At 39.8% G+C, this 13,529-nt stretch overlaps 1 long non-coding RNA gene across 1 annotated transcript; it reads right to left on the reverse strand.

The window, feature by feature from the left end:
• Positions 1-5,715: 5,715 nt before the first annotated feature.
• Positions 5,716-11,195, reverse strand: LOC138957526 (uncharacterized). Its single transcript, XR_011453063.1, has 4 exons — positions 11,078-11,195; positions 10,707-10,864; positions 9,845-9,910; positions 5,716-5,869 (listed from the first exon to the last, which is right to left on the reverse strand). It is a non-coding gene; the product is annotated as an uncharacterized lncRNA (long non-coding RNA).
• Positions 11,196-13,529: the final 2,334 nt, after the last annotated feature.

The raw sequence follows: 13,529 nt of genomic DNA on the forward strand, positions 1-13,529 counted from the left end.
CGCATACAGTAATAAAAACATTTGAAACAAAGCATTTACATCCGTATCATCCATTCCAGCCACAATAGCCTCTCTTGACATAGATTGTAAACCATTACTGTTTTCCAACAGAAAAGGCTTTAGATCATTTAAAAATAGAGCAAAAAACAACGGTGACAAGTTTTCCCCTTGTCTAACTCCACACAAACTGGGAAAATATCCAGAACACTCACTATTAACTTTAACACAAGATTTGGCATTTTCATACAAATTTCTTACAGTTTTTAAAAACTTTCCATTAACATCAGAACTAACTAATTTCTCCCATAAAAATGCACGGCGAACTTTATCAAACGCTTTTTCATAGTCTACAAATGCACAAAACAGTCGCTTCTTTTTGTTGAGAAAAAAATTTAATATACAATGCAAAGTAAAAACATGGTCTAGTGTTGAAAAACCTGTGCGGAAACCTGTTTGTTCTTGACCTAATTTGTTATTACTCTCCAAAAAGTTTGATAACCTATCATTTAAAATTGCACTGAAAAGTTTTCCGAAGCAGCTGAGTATAGTAATTCCTCTATAATTTGTGGGGTCAGCTTGAGAGCCTTTATTTTTGTACAGTGGAATAATTTCACCTACGGCCCATTGTGTTGGAACCTTTCCTGACTGCAAAACAACATTAAACAACAATACATAAATATCAATCATTCGATCATGTGACGCTTTTAAATACTCATTAATTATTTTATCCTGACCGCATGCCTTATTGTTTTTTAGCTTGTCTATACATTTGATAACTTCCTCCTTTGTAAAAGGCGCATTAAGAAATTCATTACTTGCTTCATTTAAATGTTCATTACTATCATCCATTTCATTTTCATCACACTCTTGTAGTTTAGTGAAATGTTCGAAAAACTCAGAACAAGTTGGATAGTTAGTTTTGGAACTATTCTTTTTATTTTTATTTAGAAGATTCCAGTATGCTTTCGGGTCAGTACTTCTTAACTTTCTCAAAGTTTTAACGAACTCATTATGATACGACTTGCATTCCTTTTTTATTGTCTTTTTGTATTCTTTAAAAGCACTCTTTTTTTCATCTTCATTGAACACATTTTTAAACCGTCTTGCTTTGTTTTTCGCATGTAAAAATATTTTTCTTTTCTCTTTGCAAATTGCACTAAACCATGGTTGTTGTAGTTTAAATTTCTTTGAACGTGGCTTTTTCATAAATTTTTGTTTTTTAATTACACCGATTTTCTCAGCAGAACAATTTAAAATATCACAAATCTTATTAGTAACACTATCAACGTCATCTGTTGTCGTACTCTCACTTGTAGCTAGCATATTTTGTAATTTAGTTTCAACAGTATACATATCATCCTCATTCAGATTAACTACAAAAGCTAACTTGGTCCCATTGTTATTGTCCCATTTTGGTTTTGTGTACTTGTTATCCTTTTCTCTACCTTTAGACAGCAGATCTTCATTTTTGTTTTTTTTTCACAACTTCTGCTAGGCGTACTTCATTATGTTTTAATAAATGCAAAACAACAGGACAGTGTACATCAGAATACATTTCACAAAATTCCATCACAGAAAAATAATTAACTTTCGAGAACAAATCTTTTGACATAATGCAATAATCAACAACGCTCTTATCCTTACATGTGCATTTACCAACCCCTGTATCATCGCCAACTCTACCATTAGCAATAACTAAGCCAGTCATTTTACAAAAATCAATCAATTTAAAACCAAGGTTATTGGTATTATTATCCTGTGAGGCCCGCTCACCTATTAGAGTACCAACCTCATCAGAGTCAAACAAGTCATTATCAACAAAACCTTCTGAATGCTGATCATCTTCATGCAACATTTCACTCAGATGACCAGTGCGGGAATTTAAGTCTCCTAACAGACAAACATAATCATTATCTAACCCAAACTGCATGTACACCTCTTCTAGTTCAGCATAAACATCTTTGTTATGGTAAGGTGACCCTTCAGGGGGAATATATAAAGCACAGAAAAGGGTGTCACGTCCAAGTATTTTCTTATCTAACTTAAAAAATAACGCATTCTCACACATTTCTACATCCAAAAATGTATACCATATTTTCATCTCTTCTTTTATCTTATGTGACAGCTTTTTTTCTTCAAAAATAGTTATATTATTAGCAAACACTTCCCGTAATAAAACTAATACACCGCCTGATTTTCTGCGAAATGTTCCTCTATTCTTATAGAATGCTATATAACCTGGAATGTTAATCTCATCAATATCATCAAGTTTGCTCTCGCTAAAACAAATAATGTCATATTTGGCAATAAATTTCACAAATTCAGGAAATGTTAGCTTTGAAGTGATTCCACAGACATTAAGCGCTAAGCAGGAGAGTATATCAGGATTATCCTCAATACTATATTCAGAACCAAAGGAATCTCCAATCTCACTATCAACATTATATACATCTATTTTAACAGTAGATTTATTACGTACATTCTCAACATCTAACGAGTCAAAATGAACATCAACATCTGACATTACAACAACATTATCCATTTCATGCGCATTGCCAACATCCAGAGAGTCATGCAGAATATCAACATCAGAAACATTTGCATACACATCAACAACATCAACATCATCAGTATCACCACAGTCTTTCACCACTCTGTCTTCACCTCCCTCTTCACCACCATCATCACCCCAGACATTCACTATATCTTCATCACCACAGTCATTCACACTGTCTTCACCCCTCTCATCACCACCATCACCACCACAGTCATTCACTCTATCTTCACCCCTCTCATCACCACCATCACCACCACAGTCATTCACTCTGTTTTCACCCCTCTCATCACCACCATCACCACCACAGTCATTCCCTCTATCTTCACCTCTCTCAACACCACCCTCACCACCACATTCATTCACTCTATCTTCACCTCTCTCATCACCACTATCATTACCACAGTCATTCACTCTGTCTTCACCTCTCTCATCACCACTATCATCACCACATTCATTCCCTCTATCTTCACCTCTCTCAGCACCACCTCTGACTTCACCTCTCTTATCACCATCATCACCATCACAGTCCTTCACCACTCTGTCTTCACCTCCCTCTTCACCCTCATCACAATCCTTTACCACTCTGTCTTTACCTCTCTCATCACCACCATCACCATCACAGTCCTTCACCACTCTGTCTTCACCTCTCTCATCACCACCATCACCATCACAGTCCTTCACCACTCTGTCTTCATCTCCCTCTTCACCATCATCACAGTCCTTCACCACTCTGTCTTCACCTCTCTCATCACCACCATCACCGTCACAGTCCTTCGCCACACTGTCTTCACCTCTCTCTTCACCACCATCACCATCACAGTCCTTCACCACTCTGTCTTCACCTCTCTCTTCACCACCATCACCATCACGGTCCTTCACCACTCTGTCTTCACCTCTCTCTTCACTACCATCACCATCACAGTCCTTCGCCACTCTGTCTTCACCTCTCTCTTCACCACTATCACCATCACAGTCCTTCACCACTCTGTCTTCACCTCTCTCTTCACCACCATCACCATCACAGTCCTTCGCCACTCTGTCTTCACCTCTCTCTTCACCACCATCACAATCCTTCACCACTCTGTCTTCACCTCTCTCATCACCACCATCACAAACCTTCACCACTCTGTCTTCACCTCTCTCTTCACCACCATCACAATCCTTCACCACTCTGTCTTCACCTCTCTCTTCGCCACCATCACAATACTTCACCACTCTGTCTTCACCTCTCTCTTCACCATCATCACCATCACATTCCTTCACCACTCTGTCTTCACCTCTCTCTTCACCACCAAAGTCTTTCCCTAAACCACCACCTCCTTTCTTCTCATAGTTCGCAGCACCACACACCTGACTCACATGAGGGGGAGACGCTGAATCAATGCCCCCAGGGCACCGCTAACCCTCGGCCATGGCAGACCCCAAACCCCCATCTGCAGGTTCCTCAGCAAGGTGCGACAGACCCAGGGCATGGTAGTCGACTTCGGTGACGCCCAGCTTGAATAGATCATCAGGCGTGTCAATGACGACCGGTTTGGGACGGTCTGATGGATGAAGGCCAGGAGGTGACTTCTTCACACAGAAGATCTTGCCGTCGATGGTCCAAGCATTATACGGGCCGAGTTTCTTGACAAAGCCCAACAACCTGGCCCTCAGCGGGGTAATGTCATCATTGATGAAGACATTCTTGTACTCCGGTTTGTCTTTGAGGGTTTTCTTGTTTTTCATCACATCACTTCGCTTGCGGCGAGAGACAAATCTAACAAGTATGGGGCGAGACCCTTTCACTGCTTTTCCTGCTCTGTGTGACACAGAAATGTCAGCCTCACTCACGTCCACACCTGCATCTTGAAAGACTTTGATGGCTTTCTCCTCCACCTCTTCCGCTGTCTCACCAGCACTCTGCGGAATACCAAACACTCTGACACTCTCTCGCCTAGTATACTGTTGGAGTCTGTCATTTTCGTAGGTTAGTACACGCACAGCAGACAGCAACCTTTCAGATCTCGGTTCTGGTCTAGGGGAGACAATCGATTCCAAACGTTCTTCGATCCCTGACATCACACCCCTCACCACCTCACTAACCACCACTGACATTGCTGTGACCATCATGGGTACCATCTTCACAATTGGATCGTTCGAGTCATCACCAGAAGACTTAAAAATAGCCAGAGCTTTGCTAACTTTTGTAATGATAGCGTCTTGAAAAGTTTCAGAGGAAAGACCACTCACGACTGAATGCAGTTGCGGCGAACCCATGCCACCACCTCCGACAGTCCCCTGACCCGCGCTCGTACTAGGAATCACCTCCTCCTCCTCTTCCTGAACTTTCTGTCTCTTTGACGACACACCGCTAGAAAAAGGCGATCTGAAAGGTGTGGTGAATGTAAGTCCCCTTCTTGCCTTCGACATGTCAGTTGTCACCGTGGTTCACCGTGGTTCACATACATCACACACTTCGACCGGGCGGCAAACCACATGCATATTGTTGTCGGGTAATAAAGCAAACCATTAGCAGTCGGCTTGACGAAGAATACTCCTCACAAGATAGGCAGACACACTCCACAGTCACTTTTACTGGAGCTCCACACACACACACACCTGTCAACAGTCCGCCATCTTGAATCTCAAAAGTGTCAGAAGTGGGATTTGTGATTCTTTTGTGAAAGACACATTTCTTGGAAATAACCCTGCAGTGGATTCATGGATTAAAGTGTGTGTGTGAAAAAAAAAAAATGAAATAACCCTGCTGATTCACGGATTATTATCTTCATGTGATTATTCACGGATTATTATCTTCATGTGATTATTCACGGATTATTATCTTCATGTGATTATTCACGGATTAAAATCTTCATGTGATTATTCACGGATTATTATCTTCATGTGATTATTCACGGATTAAAATCTTCATGTGATTATTCACGGATTAAAATCTTCATGTGATTATTCACGGATTAAAATCTTCATGTGATTGTGACAACGTGCAACAAGAAGAAAGAAGAGGAACTGAAGAAACTAGACAACGTACAACAAGAAGAAAGAAGAGGAACTGAAGAAACTAGACAACGTACAACAAGAAGAAAGAAGAAGAACCGAAGAAATTAGAAGAAGCATAGTAGCCTGGAGGTGATTTTTATAAACTTTATTGACTTTTGATACATGTTTTATACATAGCTGTAGCTGATATCGTTGAAGAAGAGGATTTTACAAGAAGGAGATGTCTTTTGACTTTTATACCGGATGAAGAATGACTTTTCTTCAAAAGTGACTTTTTACAGAGATTCTGCTTAGATTGGACTTGATTGATTTCTGCAAAAGAAGAAAAGAAAGTATTAACAATGATGAATCCTGAACAATTTTATGAACAGTATCTACGTGATGAAGAAACTGAGGGAGCAGAATTTCCGATGGGAGGAAATAGTCATAATTCTACTGGAGGTGTTCAAGAACTAACAGTAACAGACAAGACATACAAAGGATCAAGTAGAAGAGGTCTACAAATGAAACCACAACTTTTCGATGGGAGTGATGACTTTGAGACATACTTAGATCAGTTTGAATGTATTGCTGATTTAGGTGGTTGGACACTGAGAGAAAGAACACTCACTCTTGGAGCCTGTTTGAAAGGACAAGCCAGAAGATTCTACGCTGGACTAGCACCTCATGAGAAAAGAGAATATGCCAGTCTTATATTTCAACTACGACAGAGATTTGGCACAGCATCCAGACATGGGGTGTACTGGACCACACAGTTTGAAAACAGAAAAAGACTACCAAATGAAGGATTGGCAGACTTTTCTGATGAACTTCTGCTACTTGCACAAAGGGCATATCCAAATGTTGGGTCATCAACTCAACATCAACTTGCACTACAGCAATGGTATAAAAATATGAGTCCAGACATAAAATGGCGATGTTTGGAGAGAAACTGTCAAACCATTCGAGAAGCTGAAGAGGTGGCTGACATGTATGAAGCTATCATGGTACCACAGAAAAAGAAAATCTTCATGGTCAACGGAGAAGAATCAACGATGATAAATTCTTCACCGGAGACATCTGCTCGAAATCGTCAACAACAACAGAAGGGAGACAGACGGTGCTGGACATGTAATGGGACTACACATTTGTCCAGAGACTGCAGACAGAGAACACAATTTTGCACATGTTGTAAACGCTCTGACCACAGTTTGAAAGACTGTAATTTGTACAGGAAGTGCAAAGAACAGGAAAAATTTGAAACTCAACCAACCCACAACGGACGTTCTCAACAGAGAAGAGAGGGAAACGAGAACCGCCGATTTTAAAGGGTCGAGAATCGGTAAATCGACGAAGACCCAACATGAAGAAAGAAGAAACTACGGAACAGAAAAACAGGGAAGATACTCAACGCTACATGAAGAAAGAAGAAATTACGAAACAGGAAAACAGGGAGGATACTCAACCGAGTCAACGCAACATGAAGAAAGAAGAAACTACGGAACAGGAAAACAAAGAGAAAGAAGATAAAACACAAGAAGATGTTCCAAGAAGAATTGGTGTATCGGGATCAAAAATTAGTGATACTGACAATGGAATGTATACTTCTGTATTGGTAGAGAACCAAGAAAAAGTCAACTTTCTAGTTGATTGTGGAAGCACTACAACTCTTCTTTCTACGTCAGTTTTTGATAAACTTAACAAAAACAGTATTTCACCTCTTCAAGTGTCTACTCCATTAGTTGCTGTGAATGGTCAAGCAATTAAGCAACAGGGATCAGCAGTGTTTAAAATCACGTTGGGACAAAGCACATTTGAACATGTGATTATAGTCTGTGACATTCCAGTTGATGGTATTCTAGGGCAAGACTTTCTTCTGAAACATTGCTGTCAAATCGACTTCAAAAAGTTGAAAATACAACTTCAAAATGACACACTTTCCTGTTGTATTGGAAGACATGAAATGATTGGCCAAATTCAAGCAACTTCTACAACAAATCTACCTGCACATACTGTGAGATGGATTTCAGTGCAAATACCAGAAAGAGAACACTTGAATCAACTGTTGTACATGGAACCACTTTCTACAATTGTACACAACAGAGGTATTGTTCTACTACCAGCATTGACACAAAGCAAAGTCAACCTTGTTGCAAAAATAGTGAACACTACTGACAAAGATGTGGTATTGTACCCAAATCAACAACTTGGAAGATGTGAATCTGTGTATGAACAACAACCAGAAGAGGTGAGATCTACAAACATTACAAAAGAAGATAACAGAAGTGATCAGATTCCTGAACATCTACAAGACCTGTTGAAAAGAAGTACAGAACATTTAGAGCCTCATCAAGTACAGAGTTTGAAACAGCTGTTGATACGATATCAAGACGTTTTTGCCACATCATCTGATGACATGGGTTTGACAGATAAAGCTACTCATGAAATCAATACAAGAGAAGCAAGGCCAGTCAAACTACCACCCCGGCAACAACCTTTGGCATTAGCGAAAGCAGAAAAAGAAGAAGTGGAGAAGATGTTGAAAAGAAATGTCATTGAACCATCAAACAGTAGTTGGTCATCTCCAGTTACTCTCATCAGGAAGAAAGATGGAACAATACGATTCTGCGTAGACTATAGACGTCTAAACGACAAAACAGTGTCAGATGCCTATCCTCTCCCAAGAATTGACACATGTCTTGACGCACTAGCTGGAAATCATTGGTTTTCAACAGTAGATCTACAAAGTGGATTCTCGAAAATTCCACTAGATGAACATTCCAAAGAGAAAACTGCGTTCGCTACATCTATGGGACTTTTCCACTTCAACGTACTGCTATTTGGTCTATCAAACTCACCAGCTACGTTTGAAAGACTCAGTCATGGAAAACGTACTCAGACTCAGAGGCCTACAATGGGAATAATGTCTGCTGCTTGTAGACGATACCATTGTTCCAAGTAAAACATTTGAAGAAGGCATTGAAAGACTGGGACGTGTGCTACAAAGATTCAAAGATGCAAAGTTGAAACTCAAGCCATCGAAATGCAACTTGTTCCAAAAGGAAATTCAGTTTCTTGGTCATGTTGTTAGCAAAAATGGAGTGAAAACTGATCCAGAGAAAATCAAAGCAGTGAATGAATGGCCTACACCAAAATCAACAAAGGAAGTTCGAAGTGGCACTGGTCTCAGTGGCTGCTATCGTCGGTACGTCCGAGATTTTGCCAAAATTGCAAAACCATTACATCAAGCATGCGAGAAAAATCGGCATTTTGAATGGACTTCGGATTGTCAAGATTCTTTCAAAACACTGAAAGAAAAACTCACTACAGCACCGATTTTAGCCTATCCATTACCTGACGCAACTTTCATTTTGGACACTGATGCTAGTGACACAGCTGTGGGAGCAGTACTTTCTCAAATACAAGAAGGCCAAGAAAAAGTCATTGCCTACATGAGTAAAGCTCATGGGAAAGCTGAGCAAAACTATTGTGTAACTAGAAAAGAACTACTAGCAGTAGTGGAAGCACTGAAGAAATTTCATCACTATCTGTATGGACAGAAGGTGACCATACGAACTGATAACGCTGCTGTGAGTTGGATGAAAAATCTGAAGAATCCTAGCGGTCAAACAGCAAGATGGTTACAGGAACTGGGAACATATGATCTGAATGTTGTTCATCGTGCTGGGTTGAAACATTCCAATGCAGATGCTTTGAGCAGAAAACCCTGTACATCATGCTTGAGACAACAACAAAGGGATCAAGAAACAATGAAAGAAGAAAACTTTGTTGCATGTACTTTGATACAACCGAGAACCAAGAATGATGAACTAAGACCTACAGCAGTTCAATTCTCTTTCTCTGACAACCTCAGTTCCGAAGACAAGTCAACAGCAGTACAATTCTCTTTCTCTGATATCCTCAGTTCTGCAAGCAAGCAAGTCAAGCAAGAAAACCACAAAATAGCTATGATTGTGGAGGATGAACAGAAACCGTCATGCAGTAAAACTCTAGACTCATCATCAAGTACAGACAAACCTGATTTTGAAGTCAGATTTCATCCATTATCTCTGGATGGATGGAATGCAGAAGAACTTAGCAAAGCTCAACTTGAAGATCAAGATATTGAACCACTTCTATCTGCGAAGATGAAATCAAAGGAGCGACCAAAATGGGCAGATCTCTCTACAAAACGCTCTCAGGCAAAAACACTTTGGGTTCAGTGGGACAGACTATGTATAGTAGATGGTATTCTCTACAGAAAGCGTCTTGAGAATGATAAAGATGCAGGACTACAAATGATCGTACCTGAGTCAAAGCAAGAAGATGTTATGAAGAATCATCACGACGTTCCCACCGCTGGTCATCTTGGATCTGAAAAGACAGGAGAGAGAATAAAACAGTCATATTATTGGCCAGCCATGGATGATTGTATCAAACGCTACTGTGTACAATGTGATAAGTGTGCTGCTCGAAAATCTCATCAAAAACGTGTTCCACTTGGACATTGTGGAGTTGGTGAACCTCTGGAACGAGTGAATCTAGACATATATATGTGACCCTCCACCACGGGATGAGTCGCATGTTACCTTTGCATGATTTTCATATTTTTACATTTTCCTAATGAGTTTTTTATGCTCTATCCAGTGGTGAAAACCGTTTTAGAAAAGAGCGAAAACTGTTTGAGTTATAAGCCTGTGACTAAGGTGACTCTCACACTGTTACCAAACATTCCCCGGACTTATATTAAGTCTAGCGCAGAACCGCGGGAGGTGACTTGCGACTCATTTCGTGGTGGAGGGTCACATATGTGGACCTTTTCCCAAAACAGTGATGGGAAACACACATATTTTGGTCATCACAGATCAATTCACACGATGGACAGAAGCAATACCAATTCCAAATCAAGAAGCAAAGACGGTAGCACAAGCCTTCATAACCCATTTCGCAAGCAGATTTGGGTATCCACTAACACTATACACTGATCAGGGCACAAACTTTGAATCAGTGTTATTCAAGGAAATGTGTAATCTAGTGGGGATAAACAAGACCAGATCTACAAGCATGCGGCCTCAAGCAAATGGAATTGTAGAACGATTCAACAGAACACTGGCTGCTATGTTAACAGCGTACTGCGAAAACAACCAGAAAAGCTGGGATATCTACCTACCTCTGCTGGCCTCAGCATACAGATCGTCGGTTCACTGCAGTACAGGTATAACTCCAAATCGAATGATGCTGGGACGTGAGGCGAGACTACCGATGTCACTGGTGTTTGGGCGACCTGGAGCTGAAGAAGATGTTTCCCCAGATGTCTACACTGCAAACCTGGAACAGATATTTCAAAAAGTACATGAACATGCGCGGAAACATTTAAAGTCTGGTTGTTCAACCCTGTCAGGAAGATAGGTGTGTGTACTAAAATGACGTCAAAATGGAAAGGACCGTATATCATCACCAACAAGATTGATGATTTGACATACCTTATTAAAACTAGACCAAAGAAAGATTCAAAGGCGTATCACATTGACAGACTATTACCTTATAAAGGAAAGAATGTGCCGACGTGGATGGAGAAGTGGAGACTGAACTGTTCATAACTTCGCCTTGTTTCCCTGGAACATAACGATGACATTGTGCAAAAGATAGTCATTCATAAACAGTATTTTCATATACGTCTTTCGTATGGATTGTGTTAGTTAGTATGATGGGCTGGTTTCGAGACGTATATATCCCTGTGTGACAATAATGTGAGGCACTAGGCCAAGATAATTATTCAAACTGGACAGGTAGAGTTCTCAAGGAGTCGAGTTATTGTTAGGCGATGTGAAAATGGTAAAGCACGAAGGTACTGTAGCAGGCATTTCAATCCTAACAATGTTACTCGGTCTCGGTTAGTTTTAGAAGATAAGTGGGTAATACAAGATGTATTGTAGTATGGACGGTTGACAGATATGAAAATATTGACTATGAATAACTTAATTAGCGCAATACGATATTAATGTGTTACAGATGGAACAAGTACCAGTTTATGAAAATATCAGTGATGTTTCCGTAAATGAGGAAAGTCTGGAGAAGGAGCAAAAGAAAACAGACTTGCCTCAGGCACCAAAATTACACCCTGTCATGGTATATCTACCCTTGGATGAGGTCATGGCACTCGCACAAGTGCAGACGACAAATTCATTTGTCTCATCCGTGATTAAAAGAAAAGACGGGAAGACAACAATCATCCTGAAATACAAGAAAATAGAGTAACAAGAACAGAAGAATGTGAATAATTCACTCAAGTTTTAATTTCAATTTCAGTTTCTATGTTCTAGTTCTGGTACTGGTAGTTACAGTTACAGGAGAATATGTTTTAAAATATATAGATTATGCGGAGCATAATGTTAGAAAGCGGGGGTGCATGTAATGGATGGCCCTATTAGTATTATCCAGAAACTTTAACCTGAACATTAGTAGATCTAACTTTTGCACTGAGAAACATGTGATACAGATCTAAAAGTGTTCTTCATTGAGACATAGATATCCCTTGACACATCTATGATTGAGACAAGTGAAAGACTGAGAGACTTGTGGACAAATGTTACGATATTAACTGTGTTAGGTTGTACTCACCAGAAAATCACTGCACAGTTCGTAGCAGGAAACTTTCGCTGACTAGTTTATGTAGTTTTTATTCGGAATTGTGTGTGTATCGATCGCATTCTTATGAGACGAACACAATGGAACGTAATCTTCTCTTCGATGACGCCATTTTAGATGACATGTTATTCGAGATCTCATCGAAGAAGAACGATAAAAGAATATTGTGTTATGAAATGTGCATGTGAATATTACTGCATGCATTTTAGAATTGATTCATTATTGATAAGATAATGATTGAGTGAAAGGAAACAGAGATTTAGTTGGTAAGATAAATTGTTTGTATGTTGTTAGAGGTTACCTAGAGAAACTTAAACAAACACTTTTTGGTCGCTTTGACTTGAGAAGGTGTTATACGAGATCTCATCGAAGCAGAACGATAGAAGAATGTTGTGTTATGAAATGTGCATGTAAATATGGTTATGCATTTTAGAAATAATTCATTATTGATAGGATAATGATTGAGTGAAAGTAAAATAGAGATTTAGTTCGGTAGGATAAATTGTTTGAGCGTTGTTAGAAGTTACCTAGAGAAACGTAAACAAACATCCTCGATCGCCTTGACTCTAAGACGATCGAGAGTGTCGGTTCGTTGCTAAAGGTACGAGACAACTGAAGAAGAGAAGGAGAATCAAGGTATGTTGTTTATGTTGTTAGGACATGTATTGGGGTAACGTAGACAGTCAGGGGAGATCGTTATAGACGATCGAAGCGTTAGCGGTAGCTAGAGGTAACAGGTAAACAAACAAGGAAGGGGATAAATAGAGAAGGGAAAGGAGAAATCGAGGTTCTAGTGCGAGGTTCTATCTATTGTTGTATTCTAGTGCTTCTTCGAGACGGGGATTAGGCTATGCTGAAAGAAGAAATCAGGGCTATGGAGGGATGTTGTTCTAGAACAAGAAACCAGGGACAAGAGAAATCTATGCTATGGTAGTTAAAGACGGTACTTCTTTGAGACGGGAGAAAGGTGATTCTAGACGGTACTTCTTCGAGACGGGAGAAAGGTGGTTCTAGACGGTACTTCTTCGAGACGGGAGAAGGAGCAGATTTACTGTATGACAATTGTCATTCATATTTTAGATGTGAATGAATGATATAATGCATTGAGATTCGATAAGAATTCATTCAGATGATTAAATCTGAATCTTGAAACCCGCAACAAGTTGTTTCTTCTTTTTGTTCTTCGTCTTCATTCACACACACAACAACAAACAATCAGCGAGAGCAAACAGCCCTCGGCATTTCATTACAATATACATATATATATACGGCTTCTCTGTGTGTGTGTGTGTTTGTGTGTGTGTGTGGGCAACACCTGTGGATTGTAGAGTTCTGTTTGTGATGT

The sequence above is a fragment of the Littorina saxatilis genome, unplaced genomic scaffold (genome assembly GCF_037325665.1).
Source record: "Littorina saxatilis isolate snail1 unplaced genomic scaffold, US_GU_Lsax_2.0 scaffold_175, whole genome shotgun sequence".
Classification (NCBI taxonomy): Eukaryota; Metazoa; Mollusca; class Gastropoda; order Littorinimorpha; family Littorinidae; genus Littorina; species Littorina saxatilis.